Consider the following 24,443-nt stretch of genomic DNA (forward strand, 5'->3'; position numbering starts at 1 on the left):
TATCTATCCATCTATCTATGTATCTATCTTCCAACTCTCTAGCAAGCTCACCAAGAGCACCAAGGGAAAAAAATCATATAAATTAATTACTGCCATTAATTTATATACATTCCAATATGGCACAATTTCTTTTATTTATGTTCTTTCTTATTCTACTTAAATCCATCTCCATAATTTAATTTTTTTTCCCTTTTTGTCCGTGTTTTATGTCAGGCATGTTTTACTTACTGAAAACTACGTGGTTACAATGCGTTACGCAGAAAGCGTTACAGATTCTGCGCATGCGCACCCTTGCCTTGTAATGCGTCATTTCTGACAGCCTCAAGTATGCTCGTAAAATCGGTCGGCGTAGCTTAAAATGCCCTGCGCCTTTAAGAGAGGTGGGCGTGTGCAGCCGCTGCTCCGGCTTTACTGCTGCTGATCAGAGCGCACGCACTCAGAGCTCTCGGACGCAGAGAAATAGGACACAACACACACACACATACACACACACACACACAGTGCGAGTTGAAACGGTGACAGGGCGCTCTATCTGCTGCTGGGGTGACATCGCAAAAACGGATTACGTTTCAGCAACACGGCTCTTCTCAGAGATGAAGCTGGATGGTGAGTTTGGAGATTTGCGCACAGCCGTGACCCTAAATAACCCCGCGCGCGTGCCCATTCATTGACATCTACAGGTCTTCTACAGGTCTTCTACAGGTCTGCGCGCACTTCGCCGTTTCGATTCTTTCAGACTGTGTTCACATTACGAGCTTAATCCGAATGTGAATTATTTTTCTTTTTGGCACTGCTGGGATCCTTAAATGTACTTGACATAGGCATGCATTTTTTTTTTTTTAAATTAATTCACCCGGCGCCACTGCATTGCGCAAGGACTGGAAATATTTTGGAAAAACAAATTTATTGTCTCCTTTATCGGTGTCATATGTGTTTGTTTTTAATCGCTGACGCTTTTGGCACTTTTCTTTGCATGCACATTGTGCGTGTTGGTGGTTTGCTTTAAATCACTGGTTGATGTGAGATGCTTGTTGATGCTGGTAGAGGGTGCTGCTCCCTCTCTGTGGAAAATCATCCAGTTTCTTCTTTCTGTGCTAAATTTAGTCAGTGAATTTTTTTTTTTTTTTGGGGGTGGGTTTTGATACATGCAACATTTCCTCTTATATAATCCGGATAATTTTATTCATGCCATTATAAAGGCTTATAATGGACTGCTGCACGTGCCAGTACAGGAAATCAGAGTATCGTATTGTTGCACATACAATTGTTTGTTTATTCGAAAAACAAATCCTATATTATTTCCTTTAGATGACACTACACACATCAGTGTTTTTAATAATAAGAGATGCCACATATTAATAAACATGGCAGGTTGGATGCTATAAAAAAGTTTTTGTTTGTGCAGTGCACACTTTGGGGTGAAAGGCTGAGGTAGCAGGATAACACTAAACATCTGGTAATGTTTTCGTACCTGACAAGATCTTAAATCGTAGTACAAGCTCTACGATCCAACAGTCGGAGTGAAACGTAACTAAACATGTTGGCATTTGTGTATTTGGTTGACGACGTTTGGTGGGGAAAAGTGAGTGGTGGTGGTGGAGTTTGGGAACATTGCCACCTTACAGAGCTCCAGTGTTGCTGGTTCATTCCTGAGTTTGTGGAGTTTGACACATTCTATTTGTGTATGCATGGGTCCTTCGGTTTCCTCCCACTGTTCAACAAACCAGAGTAGCTTGATGCCAAAATTCTCATAGGTGTGAATGAGTGTCTATGGTGACTCTGGATTTCATCCCATTCACTGTTTCCTGGGATAGACTCAGCATCCATCATGACCCTGACCAGGATAAAGCGGTTACTAAATCTGAATGAATGAATGAAACGTGAGTTTGGTGCTTGTGGTTTGAATGCTTAGGAGGATTATGTTGTAGAAATAACATTTCTAATAAGATTTTTTATTTTTTTTTTGAAGCTGTTGGTTTTTGCGACAGTAATCTGCACATTATAGAACGGCTACTTTTCCACATGGAAAGCTCATGTGTGTATGGCATATTATGGATCTTTTGCCTACATGCTCGTGAAGGCAGTTCTGATGGAAACAGCAGAAATGCAGTCAAGCTTGTACTTTTACAGCCGCACAATAATTGAACCAAACTGCCCTGCTGGATATTTTAACAAAGAGCCCTCTAGGTACTTTTAAAAAACCCAAGCATAGCTTTCATCCAAGACCAACAACTCCACAGGGCTTGAATGTTTTCTCTGCCTGCTGATCAAGAGCCTGGGTAGGGAGAGCTACTCGGAAGCCATGCCCACGTGTGTGGGCACTGGGCTGGATGCTTGTCTGTGAGAGGATATATGGGTGGAGAGAGGGCTATTGTTCAGTAGAAGTCGCTGAGGTAAGGCACTTTGAGGTAAGGTTCCTTGCTCATGGCCAGATGTTGTGCTTGGCAGTCATCCTGCCTTCTAAGCAGGTAAAGCTAGCTGCTTTTGGAAAAAAAAAGTGGACTCCGGTCCTGATTAACACCAATGGACCAATGGGTGTTGGACAAGACACAAATGGTACATGCGAGGATACAAATCCAGTCCTTTTACATCCTGGTGTGGTGTATATATGGACCTGCTTGGGTCATAAACACCTAAAATGGATGTTGTAATTGAAGACTGGGGTTCAATTAATCTCCATGCAGTCAGTTTAATTCTGAAAGGGAGTCTAGATTAACTTTCACTAATGCTGTGTGAAAGCTTGCCATTAGATTAGATTGCCAGCTCTATTGCTCACTGTGTGAGTGAAACGACCACTTCCTTCCCTGTTGGCTTCTGTTCCAAGCTTCTGTCTGTTTGGCTCATTCACTGTTATGGAGAACTGCTGGAGCTCTGCAGCATGGATACCGCTGGCACAGCTTCTCTGAGGTCTGGCAGTAATTAGCACCATGGTACAGTATATACAGCGTGTCTGCGTCGGGTCACGGTACGGGTCTCCCGTGCTCTGCTGGCCTGCGAGAGTTGACTGCAGGCGGAAAAGCGAGCGCTTATTAATGGGTTCCAACTAGGCTGCTCTGCCGCAGACACACTGGAAGCCTTTGTTTCCTCGTTCCTTCTCGCCTGTTTTAATGCTGCGTTTGTTCAGCGTGGTGTGTAGACGGGCAGCCGGTCATGGTGTGTTACGGGTAGAGCTGGCGCAGGAAGTGGTCCTGGTGTTTAGAGGTCTGGCGGGGGCTTCTAACATTGCTTTAGGTTTATGTGCACCGTCTGGCACCTTGTACCATTTATACAATTTTTAGCACAGTGTTCAGGTGCGAGTAACTGAAGCAAAGCAAAGTCTTTTTGAAGCTGTGTGTCTGGCTCCAGTCTTACTTTGAAAACTGCTCTGGTTGGGGGAAAAAAACCCTAAACTTTGTAGCTTGATGTTAGCTTGATAAGAATTTATAGCTTGCTATTAACAAACTCTTGACATTTTCTCATTTGGGCTAGAAAGTTAGACAATGTAGGTCTTTATACTCCAGTTGTGTTCTTGAATCTGATTGGACAGAAAATGTTGATTAATTTTCTATTACTGCATCTCTGAATTCAAATCACAGGCTTAATACGCTCATTCTGTCGTTTCTATAATGCATTATATAATGTACACTGTTGGCTCAAAAGTTTATGGACACCCAAACATCAGGCTTGTACTAAAATCTTGTATAAAGCCTTCCCAGAAGAGTGGAGGTTATTATACAGCAAAAAAAGACCTAAATCTGGACTGGGATGTTCAGAAAGCCTGTATAGCTGTGATGATCAGGTCCATAAACATTTTGGTCAATGTACATAAATCAGTTTTTTCTAGGAATCAAGATCTAGCAAAATCGACTCAGCAGGTGAAGTGAATAAAACTGGTTATCTCCTCATCATGGCACCTGTTAGTGGGTGGGATATATTAGGCAGGAAGTGAACATTTTGTCCTCAAAGTTGATGTGTTAGAAGCAGGAAAAATGGGCAAGCGTAAGGATTTGAGGGAGTTTGACAAAGGGCCAAATTGTGATGGCTAGACCACTGGATCATCTCAAAAACTGCAGCTCTTGTGGGGTGTTCCCGGTCTGCAGTGGTCAGTATATATCATAAGCGGTCCAAGGAAGGAACAGTGGTGAACCGGCGACAGGGTCATTGATGGACGTGGGGAGCGAAGGCTGGTCCGTGTGATCCGATCCAACAGACGAGCTACTGTTGCTCAGATTGCTGAAGCAGTTAATGCTGGTTCTGATAGAAAAGTGCCAGAATACACAGTGCATGATGGGTCAGGGCTGTTTTGGCAGCAAAAACAATATTAGGCAGGTGGTCATAATCTCATGCCTGATCAGTGTATAGCAAAAAGCAACAATATGCAAAAAAATAAAAAAACAAACAATAGCCACTAATGTCTTTAATAGAGCACTCAAAAAGGAACTGAATAAAAACAGGCAAATGGTTAGGAGGAGTATAAAATCTAGCTGTGATGAGAGAAACTTTTTAATATAATACACTAAATACTTCCATTAGGACAGGTAAAAGTACACCGTCAACTACTATTGATCGATTTATATTTATTCTAGACTAGTTAGCGCTGGTCATCGTATCTCTTTATGTCTGAATCTACTGTTTTATTAGTGGCCCAGGTGTAATTTGTCACTCTGGATATGTCTAATAAAACACAGAGTGTAAATCCCAGATAAACTGAATTAAAATATCACTAATAGTGATGGAAAGGATAGAAAAGAGAAAGATGACAGCTTTACCAGCTGTTTTTTTTTTTAGTATAGCGATGGCATCTACTCCCATCGCCATTCAAAATGAGCCTTGGTTTTATTGCAAGCTGTGATCATCCTGACCAAATGTCAGATGCTCCAGTTTGTGTTTCTGTGGGAGTTTGGATGAATCCCCACCTTCGCATATTCCAGCGAACGGAAATAAATCTGGTGAAAATAACGCAGGCCTTTCTTGAACTTTATTGCCAGCATTTTTATGATATTACGAAACCTTTTAAAGACATTTGAGCGACTTGTTTCAATTTGATTCCGTTCTATTCGCTGATAGATGACGAACACATCACCCAGTATTCTCGCTGAAGAGATACAAAGCATGCAGGAGTCATAGTTACACTCAGGGATAAATGTGAATCTGGTGTGTATTGTCTCAGGGTAAACATGCTGAAGTTTAGAGTTTGGAGAATCCTCATTAGCAGTGCAGAGAAAAGATGAAAAGACTTCAAAGTATGTTGTAAAGAAGTGCTTCAGAACATTGAAGTAATGATGAGGGAACAAATCATGAACACAGAGTTTATAGATCGAGGAGTGTGTGTGTGTGTGAGAGAGAGAGAGAGAGAGAGAGAGAGAGAGAGAGAGAGAGAGAGAGAGTGTGTGTGAGTGAGTGTGAGACAGACAGACAGAGAATGTATGTGACTGTGTGTGTGAGACAGAGTGTGTGTATGTGTGTGTGAGAGAGAGAGAGATTGTGAGTTTGATACAGAGTAAGTGTGAGAGTATGTGTGTGTGTATGTGTGTGAGAGAGAGAGAGACACAGAGACTGTGAGTTTGAGACAGAGAGAGTGTGAGTGTGTGTGAGAGAGAGAGCAAATGAGAGAGTGTGTGTTTGTGAGAGAGTATGTGTGTGAGAGAGAGAGAAAGAGATAATGTGTGTGACAGAGTGTGAGTGTGTGTTTCTGTGTGTGTCAGTGTGTGTGTGCGTGTATGTGTTCATGGTGCACTGAAATGCACTGGCATCCCATTCAAGGTGAACTTTCCCATACACTTTTGCACCCGATGTTCCTGGAATAAACTCTGGATTCACTCTGGACCAGGATTCAGCACTTTCTGATTAGCTGTGTTCTAAATGAATAAACAAATTGGCACAAAATTTCATACGAATCTTATAAGGTGTTGTAGAAATTAAGACCAGGTTAGAGTCTTAGAAGCCCACTTGAAGCAGGACAATGACTAGAGTTATAACTTACTCATCATAAAAGAAAACACTTGTAGGACAGGAACGTCATGAGAGTTGTATATTATATCTTTAGTGTAAGTCTAATTCTCTCACTCATCCTGGCTGTGCCTGGCATCCTGTCCTTCTATCTGATCTCACTGACCAACAGCGACTTGATCACTAACCTGCCAATCAGTCAGAAATATGAAGTGGGGTGAGATCAGATCTGTCCTGTGTGGGTTTGTCATGCTTTATGTCTCTGATAGTTCTGCAGTGTTTCTGGGAAATACCTGTTTGGAGAGGAATGCACCACTATGCCAGCCAGATCGGACACGTGTTCACGTTGAAGTCATTGTTATGGTAGTAACGTCCTCATTGCTTTTTCTCTGTACTGTGTACATCGTATTAATCCTCTTGGAATACACCTCCAGATTTCCTCTCTATTTGTACCTGAGGTCTTTAATACTCCTTTCTTTGTGCTGGGATTTCTCTGAAAAGAAAGGAAAAACGTTAAGCTCCCCTCCCTGCTCTGTGGCGTCCATACACCACCTCTCCCTACGTTGTCTTTTGCTGCCTCATTTCCTACTCCAGTTCATCAGAAACAGGATGCAGTCGCTCTGAGGAATCGAATCAGTTATGCTATGTAGTGATTAATTCATGGTAACACTCCTTAACCCAGACATCTAAATATTATAATAACTGGCTGGAGAGCTATTTTCTGTCCGGACCTGTTTCTTTTTTTTTTTCTCCAGCACTTCTAAACACAATGTTTCATTGTTTTCTTCCAGAACCACTCAAGTGCTGCATTAGTGGCATGAAGAACACTTTCCTGCTTCTCTGCTCTGTGTAGGAATAACAAAAGACTGCTGTCTTGGCTACCTGCGAGGTGTTTTTATTTTTTTTCTTTCTCGAAGCCGGATCTCAGTGCAAACACTGGTGGAGATCTAGGATATGGTGTAACTTGCCAATTTATTATGGAAAGTCAGCTAATGAAGTTAGTGACTAATATGTTAATTTTGTGAATGGTCTAGACCGCCACATCCTGAGGCAGCACTCAAAAAGGAATCTATAATCTTTATTGCCAAGTATTAGGAGCAGGTGCATTGGTGGGTGGGTGTGAATCGTTAAGTCTTTAGTCAGAATGATTTAGCACTGGTATAATGGCCTCTGTGACTTCATCCCATTTATTTTGCTTTGTCTCATGGCCTTGTCCATGCACCATAACCTTCCCCCCTCTCAACCTCCACCGCCCGAACTCAATAAGACGCTTGTCTCGGCCCCCTCAACTCCCTCGCATTTACAGACAATTAGCTCCCGTCAAAACAGGCCACATGACCGGCCATAAAGCCAGAGGGGCACTTCTTGTCGTACCCCAGCCCCCTCATTGACTAATGTTACACCAAGCTACTGAAAATGACGGGGGAGGTGAAAAAGGCTGGTCATCTATTTTGTGTTCTGCTCATGCTCAGCACAAAGCTGTTCTTTCACTAGGGATCCTAGGCACATATGGAAACATTTTTCCTTCCCGCCAGACGTAAGTTTTCCCCTCACCTAATACTACCCTCCTCAGCTTCCATCGCTCCATCACTGAGTCGTGCAGCTGTGCTCTGCCTGGACGAATCTCTTCCAAAGTCCAAAATTTGCTCAAATTCTGGCTGTGCGGGCGCTCAGAGATTCGTATTATTTAGAAACAACCTCAACGTGGTAGTTCTGGAATAAAAATATCTCGACAATAAATAAAAAAAACCCCAGCTAACAGCGTTTACAGCATTAGTTGATTTCTGGTCTGATTATATGGCTGGTTGTTGAGAGTTTGGCTTTTTACTCAACACCTTCCTCTTTTTTTTCCCCCTTCTAATAAAAGCAAGTTCAGCTTGGGGAATATTTCTATAAAAGGCAGCACGACATATTTTAAAGACACGAAAAAGATTTCGAGATAGAAACCCCACGGATTTTGAACAGAGGGACATCCATCATATGGCAGAATACTTAGGAGTTTGGCTGGATTCGAAGATGGAAAGATACATGATGGAGAGCAGCTACAAACGACACTAAATTTTTTCGAAGGCAGCTATTCAGCAGCTCATCTTAAATCATCTTTATGCTTTTGTTTGGACGACTCCTGAGATCAGCCGGACTTCGCAAACATCTATGTGACGCTCTAAGGAATGATGTGCAACCTTTGGTATTTGAGGGAGTTTAAAATAGAAAAGAGCACATTGAGAAGTTGTGGCCTTTCCAAATAATTACTTCAAAATGATATTTGGTGAGACTGGCAACAGATTTGCAGAGCCTCCTGTAGCGAGCACGGCTTCATCAACTTTTCCCACATGATGTGTCAGACCCAGCTGCTTTCCGGGAGTCCAGATACTGAGAGCCTTCAGTACACTTACGCTCCATTAAGGCTTGGAAGGTGGGAAACGGAGAATGAAATGGGTTGTTGCCTCTCAATGACCCTTTCACTTAAATGCACAGGAAACTTGGTGGTGTGATGATTCCGGATCCTGGTTGTTATTAACTGCTCGATCCTTCTGACATTTATTTCAAGAACTTTTAGATGAGAGAATAATAGGGAAAAAAGAAACGTGAAAATCTTCCAGCCGATGATGTTTGACACCTGACTTTAAATCTTGATCAGTTGGGAACAAAGCAAAATGAAAACATGACGAAGTCGCATTTTTTTGAATGACGTTCCGAGGGTCAGCTGTGCAGTGTTATTGGATTCCTGTAGTCCCATGGATGGATATTTTATGACCATAGCAGCCCTCCCCCAGTGTACCGAGGTCCTGACACTGCCCTGCACAGCACTCTGTTTATTTGTTTGATTGTGGGAAAATTCCTGCAATGTCCGTGAGAGAGCCTACCCCTATTCCCTGACTCGTCTTTCCCACAGGGGCTCGGCTCTGCTTCTCTCAGCAGCCCCACTGACTGGCAGAAGGCTCTGGAAACACAGTTAGTTTGAGGTTTTTTTTTTAGCTCAAACCTATCCACTTTTCACATCCTTGTGCATGAATCAGTGAGTGCATGGGGTCCTGCGATGGACTGATCCATCCGTATTCCCAGCTGTTCTTGGAATAGGCTCTGGATTCACCACAACACTGTCCAGGATAAAAACGGATACCATAAATGAATGAATGAATAAATGATGGTTAGTCTTGCACACCAAAGCAAGCTTCAAGGAAAGATGAAGAAAAGCAACAGGAAGCTCTCTGGCTTCTCAGGACCTCTGCAGTGCTCTTGCAAAACGCTCCTGAAAATCTGCTCAGATCAATGACCTGGCGAAGGGGCCAAGGGGGAGATGGAGATCTTGATGCAGTGTGGAACTTGGGAATGTCTAAGCACTACAGGTTTACTTTGGCCTTTTTCGTCAAATCAGGCATTAAAAAAAAAAAGAAAGCAGGATATTAAATGTTAAATACTTAGTTTGTAATTTCATTTCGAGCTGCCTTCATGTTCCAGTTGAACGATTTGCCCTTTGGCTTGGGGAATAGACGGATTTGTTTTTAGCTTTAATACGAACCTTCATATTGTGTTCTTTTATGGAATTTAATCGTTCGAGAATCTGATGTTTAACTCTTTGGGAGAATTACGCTGAGACACGGCTATTTTTAGGTGCGTCTTTACTTTCACATTCAATATGTTGTATGCGTTTTGGGGACATTTTCCTCCTAAGATACAATTGATACGATATGATTGCTTCACTCAACAACCTTAAGGGGAATTCTTAACGTGTTTCCCCTTGTTTCCCCTGTTTCAGATCGTGTCCATGGCACAGATCCAGACACTTGAAATCATTAAGTTGCTCATACCTACGATGCTCAGAAGTGCTAAACCTGTTTTAGGTTAAAAAACGAAAGTAAAAGAGAATGTTAAATTAAAAAAAAAAAAAAAAAGGCATTCATCGCCTTTAAGGGTTCTTCAGCTTGTCCAAATTATATTAGAGAGGGAAACCCTTGTAGGCAGTCAGGAACCCTTGAGGAGTCCTTTTTTATAACACAGCAATTTCACTGCTTCACTTTCAGTGTGTTTTGGCATCTACTGGCAAAAAGCCTTGGTTGTGATTACAGCCAAAATAAATGTTAATATGATTTTGATTTAAATAAAAGAATCATGATAAATGACATCACATTTCTGAAAGCATCTCATCCTCAGCAGTTCTGCAAAAAATAAATAAAAAAATAAAAAATGAAAATAAATAAATAAATCTTCCAGATTTGTATTGATGATACCATTTTGACACTTTTCCCTTATTAAATAAATAATCAATAAATTAATTGTGAATATTAATTAAATAATTAATGTGTCCACCACTCCCATAATTTTTTTTAAATAAATAAAAAATAAATATGTAATATTTATGGTGGAAAAATATTCTTGAAATCATATATTAATATTAACAGCACAAATACAGTGCTTTTCATAAGTAATCTCCTGCCTTTATGTTATATGTAACTGGGATTATAGGTCATGAATGTACACAAACCACCCCATGGGATTGCAGTTGAGGTAAAATGAATTTAGTTTACAAAATTATCTTCAAACCTGATACAGAAAATTGTACAACCAGCTGCCATCAGAAGTCGCGTGATTATTTGAATGGGGTCAACCTGTGGCAATTAAAGTGTCACTTCCTCTTCCTGGAAGTCCCCAGAGAGCATAACTAAACAAACTGCATCCTGTTCACCAAGTTCTGGATTGGTTACGGTATCACAAACTAGGAATATCCTGTAGAGCCCTGTTATTAATTCCTTCTTTTGTTTTTTGAAATGGTAAAGATATTATTTAACAATTAATTATTCACCCCATAGTTCACAACGACACAATACTTTTCTGGGCCTCATCTGAAGCCCTCCGCCAAGTATCTCCTTGCAAATCACTAGAAGCACAGAACTCTGTGGAGATTATTTCATAAATCATGCAGTGAAAACAGCAACTTCTGGTATGTGGTAAAATACGAGGATCATGTCATCCATGTTGAGATATTCATTTTGCTCTTTTCCAGAAGTCAGATGTAGGTTTTTAAATATACATAAAGCTACATACATGACAAAGAAATGCTAAATCAAAGATGCTTAATGCCTGGAAAACGTGTAAGTGTGTAATGATGACACGCTGAGTATTTTATATACAATACATTACGAAGTAGACCTTATTCATCACTGCTGTTTATAGCCTTTTCAGACTACTGTGCTTTACATGTATGGATGAACATGATGACTAGACATAGTGTAAATTGTCTAATAACTAGGATTATATCCTAAAAAACACAACAGTGCTCCTTTTCCTTTTCCTTCAGGCGTCAAATCGCTCTCCCAGAGAACCACCGTTCTCGCCGTTGTCAGGAAAGCTTGCGAGCTGAGTGACAAACCGCATCATTTGTAGCAAGAAAGCATGCTAGCCATAAAAAGACGTCCTCCCCGGAGAGTTTGTGCAGCAAAATGAGGCCCTCAATTTTATCATTCATCCACACTGCACAGCTTTTGCCTCTTCGGCTCTGCTGCAAATGGACTGTCGAGTGAAACGTACCATTCCTTTTGCGCTAAACTTCTCAGACATTCCCACCTCAAAGACATGTCGCAGCTGCCGTCACACACGGTTTCAAATAGCCGGAGCCCTTAGAAATTCCAAAAACCCAGTGCACACCAGTCTTTTCTTGGGTTTTTACCTTGGGTCACATTTCAATGAGTGATCAATAATTTCCTATTATAATTTGATAAATCAGAGTTTGTCATTCGTTAGCATGAACATGAACATGCACAGTGACTTGTGCGTGTGACCCAGGCCAGGCTTCTCGGCAGGAGAGTAGTTGGTTTGTAAATCCTCCCTGAGGCATGAAGCCAGGACCTCACCGCATGCCTCTTGCTTCTTCTCGATGATGCATAAATACAGTGATCTGTTATCTGTATCCAGGAAGACGGCCAATAAACAAAAGTCAGGAGCCAAGAATTAGGTACAAACACTATGCCCGTGTGTGTATTAGCAACCAAATGACCTCTCTTGTGGTGGTGTACATGGCAGGTTCCGTTCGTGTATGTTTGAGATCTCAAGTGAGAGATGGTGTGTTTTTGTTTGGATGCTTGTATGGAAAAGACGTCCACACATTCCTTCCAGCAGTGACTCCAGTGAGGCAGCAAGGAATTTCTGCCCACAGAATTATAATTCGATAATGACTTGCCTCAAATAATGACGGTGGTTCTTTCACTGATAATAATGTGGTGGTCTCTTTAAGATGATCGTGCGGCTTTCTCCACTGGAACACACACGTTCTGACGGTTTGCCTCCAGGTTGCCGGGGCAACAGGCTGCGGAACATAAACGGTGAGATGTTTTACGAAGCGGTGGGATTTGGAGCAGGAAATCTCACACGTTCTTTATCTCTGAGCTGCTGGACGTTAGGCAAAGCACGAAGCGAATCGAGCTTTGCCGTTTCATTTCTTTTATTTAACTCGCCTTCAGGCTTTGAGAAAAACCCTTTTAATTTAACCTCTCGAATCCTAAGACCTACGAGAGGGAGAAGGAGAGAGATTTAGACTGGGAAATAATGAGCAAGGCAGCCTTTGCTTTCCTGTGTGTTACCATGTGAAGAAGGATAAAGTGAAGATGTGAGCTAAGGAAAATGGAAGGCAAAGCCTACTCGATTTGACTGAGCAATACAGCAAGTCACGTTGATGAATAATAACCATTAATGCCACTGAGTTTTCTCTTGGTTGTGGTGGGAGCAGGGGCCAGACTAAACAACAGAGCCATGCTCAGTCTGGGCTTAACTCCAAGTACGACCTGGTTCATGCCAGAACGCTCTGCCGGCATCACCATAATCCAGACTGCTAGCTGGGCCTTATCTAGATTTTGAGTGTGCTGTTATGATTGAGTGTTTTCTCAATGCATAAAAATATTAAGTGTCGGGTTTGCGTTATGTGGAAGATATAGACCGTGAGCCGCTGTTAATCAGGAAATATTTGACATGGGCAGATTACCAGAGAATCCAAAAAAAAGTCTTGAGATTTTTCCCAACTACTTTTTCTTATTTACTGGCAGCTTTCTCTTCCATTACCACTTCCGGTCCCATTTCTCTTCTTTTTGCATTAAGCGGATGTTCATGTTGTACGTATATAGTTAATGCAGAATATGAACCACGAAAGAACTGCTGTTTCACTATCAAACTTTCCATCCTCACCTTTGCTGCTGGCCATTTGACCCAGAACACATTAGGAGAAAACTACAGCTGAATTTCCTCTCTTCAGTGGATGCTTACAGCTAATAGCTTTTGAATGTGTATTAGGCTGTTTTCCAGTCCAGACATTAGAAACTCTCTGAAGGACATGACCTCAACCTTAGACTGGGAAACTGATAATAAAACGTAGCATGTGTAATAAAAATGTGATCAGTTTCTGCGTAGCTCATGTTTTTCCCCCCTCATGCTCATGTATTACTAATTATAATGCTGTATTTTCTGTTACACAGCAGGATAAAATCCAAAGCTTTACAGCAGTCCATTTTTATATTTCACCTTTTCCCTCCTTTACAGTCTTTTCTTGGCATATTATTAAAAAATAAGGTTAGCATAAAACATTGATCTGAAGTGATTTATGATGTTTAGCACTGATGCATCTGAAGTGTTTTTCTAACTTCAGCATTACCTGAGATCGAGCTATATAGCTTTTGTATAATTTAATCCTGTCAGTTTGTAAAATCACTCAAACCCCTCACCCTATTTCCCTATTTTACTTGATAACTTTAGCACATGCTTTAGTTTCTTGTAATGCTAGTCAGCTAGTGACAATAGGCTAACCTGACAGGAGATTTAGGATTTCAGAAACTTGAAGATGTGTACAGAAATAAAAGAAGTTTAAAGCCAGCAGCCTAGAAAAATATATAGCAGGTTCATTAATCTGCTAGTGAGGTTTATTAGCTTAGCCCGGTATCTGGCTAGTTAACTAGGTCATGTAGATTCTCTAAACATTAACTTACCCGCATTGTTTTCAACTTTAGAAATAAATGTATTTTTCACTAAACATAGTCATACTTGATTATCTTCCAAATTTTGTGTACCAGTGTGACTGTCAGTTCAATATTTTTAAAGTTTAGCATAACAAAGCTAGCATTGACTGCACATCTGTGCTCTGTCCTATTCTCTCTTTACTCTGTATTAAAACTACTACTATCTAATATAAAATGAACTATTCTGCTTTAAAAATACTACTATTTCTTTAAAAGCTTGGGTGAGATGTATCTTTACATAACCGTCAGCACAGATCCCCATATGTGGCATTAGCGCTTTGTGCTATCAGTGTTGCACACTTTTATTTATTTTTCTCGCTGAGTCATTCCTTCTTTTATTCACCACACCTTAATATTACATAGCCTTGTTGCTGTATGGAAATAAGTGAACAACATTGCCCAAATGTTAAATGGTGATTTGTTATACAAAGGAAATTGATGTATCGGGGTGGTGCTATTGTTTCAGAGAGGAAATGCTAAACTAACTTGGTTCAGTCCCTTTAAGCTAACGCCTCTCGACCTTGCCGCTTGCATATGAGCGCTCTAATGAATACAGTGTGTGCTGATTTAGTATTGAATTGCTACTGTGGTGGATACGATTGACCCAGTTTTATTTTTTGTGGTTAAGTCTTTTGATTTATTGTTTGTGTCTGCATGAGTGATGTGCTTGAAATATAAAGCTAAGCACGCTGGGGAGCACCAATCAGACATGCACAATGATGCCTAAATGGAAAAGTTTGGATCGTTGAAGGCCGTCTAGTGGCTTAGAGGATGCTAAACGCACTACTATATTTACAGCTATAAAGTAGCTACATAATAAATAAGAAATTTAAGGTGAATAGATCAGTGTAGAGCAGTAGTTTTTTGGGTTTTTTTTTTTTTTTTTTTTTTAATTACTTTTCACATTGTCGGGTGAACTTAATAAAATCTTGGCTAAATTTCTATATCAGACTGTGATAACGTTATACAATAGAGATCCTCTAACATTAGTCCTGTTAAAGAAGCTGGCCACGTTCTGTTTGTCATCAGTCATCTCTGTTTGGTCTCGTTCAGAAAATGGGCGCACACAAACGGAAACAAGCATCAGTGAAACAAGAGCAATGTTATGTCTAGAGACCATTTGTTTGCTAATTAGCTGGCTACATACCTGGCTGCTGTAAGTCATTCTCTGTTTCTTTCCATCTGTCGTCCCATTTTCTGCTGTGGTGATGAAACTGTGAGGAGACATCCGGCAAATCAGCTGCCGGTTAGCGTATCACATAATGCAGATATAAAACTGCAGATATAAACTTAGAATTAAAGAAGTCTTTTTAGGACGTGAGGTTCTTTGGCGAACAGGGTGAAGCCGGGTTTAGTGCCAGGGTAAAAGCCGGTTTTTGTGCCAGCTCTTGGTTCAAATAACACCACTGACTCTTAAGAATGTATGGATGCAGCATAGAGCTTTTTGACTTGAACATATAAATGTATTCATAAAAATAAGTAAACAAAACACTATATTGCCAAAAAGTTTTGGAACACGCCTCCACATCATTGAATTCAGGAGTTGGGCTTGGCCCCTTAGATTCCAGTGAAAGGAACTCTTAATGTTTCTGCATACCAAGACATTTTGGACAATTTCATGCTCTCGACTTTGTGGGAACAGTTTGGAGATTTCCAGTTCTAACATGACTGCACACCAGTGGACAAACCAAGGTCCATAAAGACATGGATGAGTGAGTTTGGTGTGGAGGAACTGCACAGAGTCCTGACCTCAACCCGATAGAACACCTTTGGGATAAATTAGAGTGGAGGCCACCGATAGAACACCTTTGGGATGAAGGAGCCAGGCCTTCATGTCCAACATCAGTGACTGACCTCACAAATGCACTTCTAGTGGAATTGTCAAAAATTCCCATAAACACACTCCTAAACCTTCTGGAAAGCCTTCTCACTAGAGTTGAAGCTGTTATATAGCTGCAATGGGTGGGACAACTCCATATTACATTCATGTACATGTGAAGGCAGATGTCCCAAAACCTTTGCCAATATAGTGTAACTACCTTTAGTCTTTTAGTGTACCGAAACATGGCCAGAGTTATGCACACACAATTTTACTACAGGTTGTGCCCATTAAGATTTATGGTAGTGCTTAAACAGTCATAAATAATTGCACGATTATACAGAAAATCCAACAAACAGCTGCAACAATAGCATAACCATGTAGCCAATAGCAGACCATGGTATACACCTAATGAACAGAACATGGCTGTTATGGTATACACCTAATGATTTTGTTCTAGCTAAATTAACTGTAGGGGCAAGTTAGGATATAATTTATTACACGATCATGCATAATTTTATTATAATGTTTGCCATATTAATGCAGAGATCTTTTGGCATATCTATCAGTATTGCACGATTGTGTGTAGAAGTTTCCCACACTGGCTTGTGAATTTCTCATCAGTTATCAGAGCTGACCAAAATTATTTGGCATCATCATCATCACTGTTATTATTTGTATGATTAATAATAGGACAGCTTTAACACTATGGATTTGCATATTCTCATGAAACAAGCGCACGCAAACCTTTGAGGAATTTCCAAATATTATAATTTATGGAATAAGGAGTGTTTGCTTCCTAAATCCAGCATTATTTGTTTAATTTCTTTTTCAATAGATGTCAAGTTTCCAGAACAGCACAAGACTTAGGAGGATTTTGTGCTTTTTATTGGTGCAAATAGCAAAGTGTTTCTTGTTACTTTTATAGGCGAGGCACGGCATGTTGTTTTTTTTTTTCTTGTACAAAAATCTGAAGAGCCAGAACTGAATGTCTTCTAAACAAGTTAGCTGAAGCAAAGAACGGACTGAATATAAGTGTATTTTAACTAGAGGATTGTCTGGTCTTGCCTTTTGATGGGAGCTGCTTGTTCATGCCGCCCGTACTCAACCCCACCCAGGTTTGGATTAGTGCCTTCAGTGCAGTCATGAATAAGTGCATGAATATCCTCATATTTCTTCCAAAGATAATTTTGTGTGTGTGTGTTTTTGGAACGCTTGCTATTGGCTGCAATTATAAACCGGCTAGGGAGAAATTCCACTCGATTACCCGGTCTCAATCCATTCACTGCTCCAAGTCTGGTTTACAGTATTGTTTTGCGTCTCACAAAAGTGAGTCAAATTATGCATAACATCAGTTACAGCTACTGAGCAAATACACCCAGTTCTCTCGGCTGCATAATAAAAAATGATCTCCATAAATTTTTCGCTGGCCCTGTTCATTTTACTGTGGGATTTACTGTCGCATTAAAGTGCAATCCTGGCATTTCAGCAGTTTCGCTACGTTCTTGAGAAGAAAAAAAAATGTTGAAAGCTTCTATTAATGCATGCTGTTTTAGTGATTGAGCTGCAGGGTTTAAATATAAATTATTCACTCCTCAACTGTTTTTGGTGGCGTGAACTCTAGAAGACGTGGAGAAGACGGGCCTGGAGATGGCTGTAGAAGTGCTGAATGAATGTTCGGAGAGGGAGCCGAATTCAGAAGAGGTGGAGCGAGAATCTCCTGAAGCTTGCCTTGCAGAAGTGTCGCGTGGCTACGGTCGAGAAGTCTGGCAGCCACAGCTGCTTCAAATCAACACTCCCCAGAAATAAGCACAAAGAACTCCCTCATCCTCGGCCGAGCAGACCCTTTTCCCCTTTTTCCATCACTGCATCGTTTACTTCCTCACTCGTGTACTGCTCCTGGTGAAGAGTGCAGTCACTGTTGCTCTTCTGGCTTCTCATTCCAGTTCAATGTATTGACCATTTTATTCTGGTCAGGTTTATGGATCTTTTTTTTTTTTGTTATCACAGGGTTCTAACATTAGATAAACGAACAGAGGTGAATGGTTTGAACGGTTTTTATTGATGTACCTTGGATGGGACACCAGTTTATTGCATGGCATCTTGCATACCCACATTTACCTCACGAGCAATTTAGCATAACCTGTCCACATACCAGCATGGTTATGGCATAAAGGAGGAATCTGGATGATTAAGAAGCCGTGTTGTCGAAAATAAAGAGATTTAGATATAGGTAGAAGAATGATGCTGATGCTTTAAGTTCTACTATTTTTACAAGGTTGCCAAAATGTGATTGATTGTCTTATTCTTATATAACCCTTTTCACCAGTTATCAGACATTTTCAATCAATATAAACACAGAGGTGTTTTAGCGGTTGAAGATAACACCTGCTTCTAAACAAGCACTTCTTGTTCTTGCATCGCAGAAAGCAGATTAGGTAAAAACAGAAATACTTATAAAACACTACAAATTCTTAATTCTACATTCATATGAGGGATTAACCACCACTGTGGAGTGTGACATGATGAAGAAATTCAATACTAAACACAGCAAATTATATATTTTGGCTTCAGATCAAAACAAAAATCTGTATGTACTGTATTCTTTAAAAATCTAAGCATCTATGTAAGCAAAAGTGCTCTGTGACAATCGCATGCAGATACTTTTGTACAATGTATTTGCATATGCCATGGACACTGTCTTGAACCTAATGTTCATGTTCTTGTGACTGTCTGGCGAAATCATGATGATTCTTCTGGTCCATATCAGAGCAGCACTTGGATGTCCATTTGAAGCTCTCAGAGCCAAGGTCAAAGGTCCGTGCTTTGCTTGTTCCTGAGGAATGTGAGCATTGCAAAACTTGGCCAAGAACTTGCGAGGAACATGCCGTCCTGTGTTGAAAGCCATAGTAAATCTGCTAAAGTGCGGGACAAGTGGGGGCTGTGGCCTGGGAGGAGCAGGAGACACGTGTGCCTAAGCAGTGGCAAGGGTCAGAGGACTTCCTTTATTTCATTAGAAGTACAAATATTTAAAAAAAGAAAAATGACAAAAATGTTAAGCGAATGTTCTAGTATTTGGAGCACCAGGTTGTTCAGAATGAGTTTGGTATGTTCTGTCTGTGATGTATTCCTTACTTAATGGTTTCAACTAAAGCGTAGTAGGTTAATTAGGTAATATGTGTTTATTGGTACTTTGTGATAAAGGTATGGTCAGTGATACTAAAAGATATACAAAAGTGTGTAAATTTTGGCAAATTAATAGTAACATTCCAGCAGGTGACAAAAAAAACCTCAGGTCTATACCTAAGGTCATCAGATTAAAAAAACAGCGTACAAATGACCAGGATACGATGTGACCATTTGACCATTTGTGACCAGTCAGTCATGTTTTTGAGTACGTGTTTTGGGCCTGCATCTGAAGGAGTTTCAAAATGACTAGGTTCTGCCCAAAGCACCAAACTTTATAGTGTTTTAAGGTGTTTATGATTTTTCTGTATGTTCTAAAATATAAAAACATTTTGAATTGATTAGAAATTTAGGAATTTATGCATTCTTGATATCAGAATGCAACATCATATTGTTTAGACTAGAATAGATATAAAGGAAATGTCTTGCATTGTGTTGAAGGTCAAACTTCTGATCTTGTGATTGACTCAAGAAGCACAATCCTTCTCCACTTTCTCCTGCTAATTCTTTAGGAATTAGACGACTTTGTTTCTGACCGAATCAGAACAGATTGTTCCTGGCATCTCCGAAAATAAACAGGAAGTGTTTGTTTTAGTTTTTAGCCGTAGGGTTAAATTAGATGCTGCTCAGTCTGCAAAGACAAGATCTTCCTAGTTTAGAGGCTCTAGCCTAATTTTGGATTTGACCCATGTCATAGCTGTTGGACTCCACTGATGCTGTCTGTAATGGCGTCATTAGAAGAATGTCAGTTTTTGATTTCACGACGATAACTACGTATTGTTAACATCCCTTTTCCTGGTGATTTGCTAATTTCAGACGAACATGTCAACACTAAACTGTTTTTCTGCCTCTTGTAAACACACTGCTGAGATATTTTTCCCTCTGACAGCTGTTTACAGATGATATGCCTCCCTAGCAAAAGCTTCATGTTAAAACACCTCCTATTTGTCCCCAGCCCTGTGACATAATCAAGTGGATACACAGACAGCAGACTCCTTAATCTCCCTGTCCTCAGACAAGATGCACTCATTTCAAAGCACCCTGCTTCAACAGGACCTTGGGGTCAGCGGAGGTCACGATTTGAGACGTGCACCTGTTTCTTGGGACTCCTTGTTATACAGAAGATGACTTGCAGATGTGCCATCAGAAGAGATGTATGTAATACACAGGTGTCCAGCTATGAACCAGGCTCATGTTTCCACTTGTCTTGTATCTGCAACAAAAAATCTGCACTTTATGGACATGTGGGTGCTGATTTATAGGGTTTTTTAAGGATTCTACACATGGAACAATTTAGAACCTGTGCCTTTACTATGCTTATAAAACTAAGGTTAAAAGTTACCTCAGTAAAGGACACAACTATCAAGTTGGTCCTTTGGCATTTGTAAAATTTGGTGGTTTTCAATATCATGCTGTTTGATCCGTGTATCTGGATTCGAGGCAGTGTAATTCTGGTCCGCTTGCTGAGCACAACCCAAATGGAAACTGTAAAAAATATTCCAGCATTTTACCGTCAGCTGGTTTTATTAAGCCAGTGTTAGAACATGCAACTTTTACCGTAATTATAGCTAAAAAGAGGTTGTGCTGGTCTTGTTTGGAGTTATTTGGTGTAGTCAGGATCAGTTTGGAAGTGGCTCAGACTCTTAATTTCCTGCTTCCTGATCTAGTGTCAGGTCTGTTGCAGCAAGTGTAAACTTTAAGACGTTTATAGTTAATGAATAGCTCTTGACCGTCATTGACCTGCTGTGATATTTGAGACTGAACTCATCAACGTTAGAAGTGTATAAAGAAAACTTGTGCGACAGTTGTGACAGTAGGGTAGCTGGACTCTATAAATGGAGAACAGACTATTTGGGCTAATTGGGTTGTGGCAGGAAGACGAGTTCCTGAACAACATAAATTTGTAAAACTACCGCAACCACATAGACGGGGGAAAAAAGCTGGGTTGCAGTTGCCAAAGGTTGGAACCATCCGGGTGTAATCTCTGTGTTTGTTTGGATATTGCTGTCTCCAAGTAACAGGGAAGTGCTTGTTTTTGTACAAATTTGGTCTACTAACAAATATAAGCATGAGCAATGTGTGGTTCCTAATCGTTATTATGATCCCAAATTTTCAGTTGTAATAATCTATAATGTATTTAATCAAAAAAAGTAGATGGTGTGCGATCTTGTTATCTGTAAGGATAAATATTGCATTGTGTGTCCAAGGTTTGAGAGAAGGTCCTTGCTCCATAAACGTTTGATGGGTTTAACATAGTGTCTTAGTAGTGCACAGTAGTTTGTGGACACCTGCCTATCACATCTATGGTTTTTGCAATTCCCCTGTGCTGTTATAATAACCTCTACTCTTCTGGAGTAGAGGTTGAACTAGAGTTTGAAGTGTGGCTTTCAGGGATTTGTGTTCATTGAGCCATAAGAGCCTTAGAGAGATCAGGCACTGATGTTGAGTTAGGAGGTCTGCGGTGCAATCTGTGCTGTAGTTCATTTCAAAAGTGTTAAGTACTGTTAAGTCAGAGCTCTGTGGGGTTCTTCCACTCAAATTTTGGCAAACCATGTCTTCATGGAGCTGGCTTTGTGCACAGATGCAGATGCCATGCTCGAACAGGTGTGAGCCTTTTAGTTCACTGAAGGGAAATTGCAATCCTACAGCATACAAAGACATTCTGTACAACACTGTGTTCTTCCAACTGTGTGGCAACAGTTTGGGGAAGAGCCACACGTGGGTGTGCTGGTCAGATTCTGCTTCAAGATGGTTTCAGACATTCGAAGAGAAGATGCCAACTGCATGTGGACAATTTTACATATGCTGTATCCCCATCATTGAGCATTTGAAGGCTTCGGCATGGAGGATTTGCTGTTAAATCTATAATGAACTTAAATGTTAAGCTAATTTATGAGTTGTTCAGGAGCTCCTGGTTACACAACTCCAATTGACTGTAGAAAGGACATTAGTTATAATCACACTCCAGGGTTTATAATAATTCACACTCTCTGGTGTCTTTTGAGTCTGGTTCATTTCCAGGTTTCTTCCTCTTACTATCTAATGGAGTTTTTCCTTGCCACGGTCGCATCAGGCTGGCTCATTAGGGATAAATACAAATAAATATAAATATAAATCTTTTGGAATGTCCAGAAATATTTGTCCATTTAGTTTATAATGTAGAATACTGTTCTCTGTTTCTACTACATGTACTTGTTTGGATTTTGGTAAAAACCAGGACCACTGTTCTGAGATATTCTAAATACAATGAATATATCTTAGGTAATTTAGGGGTTAAGCAATAATACATGATAGTATCTGTATTTATATCTAGGGTGTATTCACGCCTTGTGCCTACTATTCCTAGGATAAACTCTTGATGAACAGTAGACCATGATAAACTAATTACTGATGATGAACAGCTGGATCTGTAGCCCTATATGATATTCACGATCTGTTCAATCCGGACATGCATGTTTAACCTCTGAATGTCTGCAATAGTATACCCTTTTATATTATAGAGTTTTATGACATTATTCTAAGACTTTTTGTGCAGCTGTACCTTGGCCAAATGTTACCACATGCCCCACCAACCAGAACAGCATGTTATTCAGTAAATAGGAGGCAACCAGTAAATGGCTCTGTGTCTATATTTGGATGACCCTGTTGTCAACACTGTCTGTGAGTTCACCAATTAGCATGGTTTTTCTGCCTCAGAAAGGTGAGTGATGATGATTGGCAGGTAAAGGTCAAATCCATTTAACACCAGACCAGCAGTGGGCCCCCGGCCTCCTGTTTTCACACCTGCATTTACACGTAACCCATTTTTCTTGCATTCAGGCATACCATCACTCACTCACACACACACACACACACACACACACACACGCCTATGACCTACTTATTTCCTTACAAAAACAAATCACTCATCCTTTCCCCCCTTTTTTTTTTTTTTTTTTTAAATAATCCTCATACTGATCTATATTTTGCCACTCCAGGAGGTTGATTTTGGTGTGGCTCTGCTCATTTGGTGTGAGTTTTAACCTGAAGAGCTGACACGGTGTACCATGACATGGTGTTCGATCCTGGATCGGGAGAGAAAAGGATACAGACATCAGAACGATGCGCTGTCTGTTTAAGCCATTTTGGGCTTGGTGATAAATAGAGGTTAGAAGAGGTTCATGGCTCTTGAGGTCAGTCTGCGAATGCCAGTGATTTACTTATTCTGCAGTTTGAAAGAATGTTTCTGCCTTGCTTCCCATTTTCGGCACTCTAACACCTTTTGACTCTGACCGAATTAAAGGAACGTTGATTTGTCGAATGCAGGCTGCCTTTTTGCTGTATCCAGAACAGAAGCAAGAATATACTGTTGGGTGTTTCTGTAAAACTGACAGTATATTTGAGTGTACCGTGCAGGAGCTAAGAATACTGTCCAGATCCTTACCAAGCTTCCAGTAATTCCTAAAACGCTGTCAGCCGTGCAGTTTGGATTGCTGTGTTACGGGTATTTGAAGGCATGGCTTCCAAGCCTACTATTAAGGAAAGAAGCTCTGTCTCTTGTTGTATTTTATTGGGTTTGATTGCTGTAATTTTTTATAAGTGGTAAGAGTGGTAGAAAACATGCCTATGGCACTTTACCTGATTTTAATGTACACCACTCTTAAAGCATTTCACTTTTGGGTCTTCCAATTCAAATATTCAGTTTTATATATAAAATTCAGGGTCCTTTGTTTAGGGTCTTTCTTTGCTTCCTGAAGAGATTGTACTCTTTCTGAAAGGGGAAACTCTACATCCAATTTTTAAGAGGTCTTCCAGAAACACTAACAAATTATTTCATTTAGGATGGTACATGGAACCTTGTGTGTTTCGAATAATCAGGTTTTCGTTGTCAATATGACTCTGACCCTTACATGACGTCAAACGGAGATTCATCATGGTTTACTGATGGCTAATAAGATTCCTTGAATACTGGTGATGGAGCATGGGTAAATTTAGCATCCTTTTTTATCTCATAATATTCCACGTTCCCTGTTTTTCCCCGCTGTGTGTTTTTTGGTGTTGCTGGTGCTCCACTGTAAGAGTACACTGTAATCATCTCCAGTGTAGCACGAGTTCACCATGCTTGTTTGCAGATCTGTGACGAGCTCTGTTGCGGTAGTGTGACCACTTCTGCTGCGGTCTCCCCACCTAGCATCTTGCATAACATCATGGTGTCGAAGATGACTGCGTCTGCCCTCTCATTTTCTTTCACTGGAAAGTGCATGCTATAATAATGATGGATCAAAACAAAACACACCCGCGATGGGAGAGAATGGCTAGTGCCACACAAATAGATCTGAGCGGAATGGAATTTCTCTCTTCATTAGGGTTATATATTGGAAGCCAAATTTTCTGGCCTTAAAAAAAATAAATGTGATTATTTATAAAACAAGGCAGGACGAGACAGAAAAGGAAGAGAGACTAGAAATTGGAGTAATGGATGAGTCCCCAGAGATAATGAAGAATGCATTAAGCAAGTGTAGGACTATTTC

General features: G+C 40.4%; 1 protein-coding gene across 5 annotated transcripts in view; it reads left to right on the forward strand.

The window, feature by feature from the left end:
- Positions 1-386: 386 nt before the first annotated feature.
- daam2 (dishevelled associated activator of morphogenesis 2) overlaps positions 387-24,443 on the forward strand; it is a 103,289-nt gene continuing 79,232 nt past the window's right edge. For 2 of the 5 annotated variants that reach the window (XM_058399890.1, XM_058399895.1), the window contains exon 1: positions 388-606. The gene's annotated coding sequence lies outside the window, so the exon portion shown is untranslated. Of the gene's footprint in view, positions 703-24,443 lie in introns of all 5 variants that reach the window. The other 3 variants (XM_058399894.1, XM_058399897.1, XM_058399892.1) reach the window with 2 other exon arrangements.

This window comes from Hemibagrus wyckioides, linkage group LG09 (assembly GCF_019097595.1).
Source record: "Hemibagrus wyckioides isolate EC202008001 linkage group LG09, SWU_Hwy_1.0, whole genome shotgun sequence".
Taxonomy (NCBI): Eukaryota; Metazoa; Chordata; class Actinopteri; order Siluriformes; family Bagridae; genus Hemibagrus; species Hemibagrus wyckioides.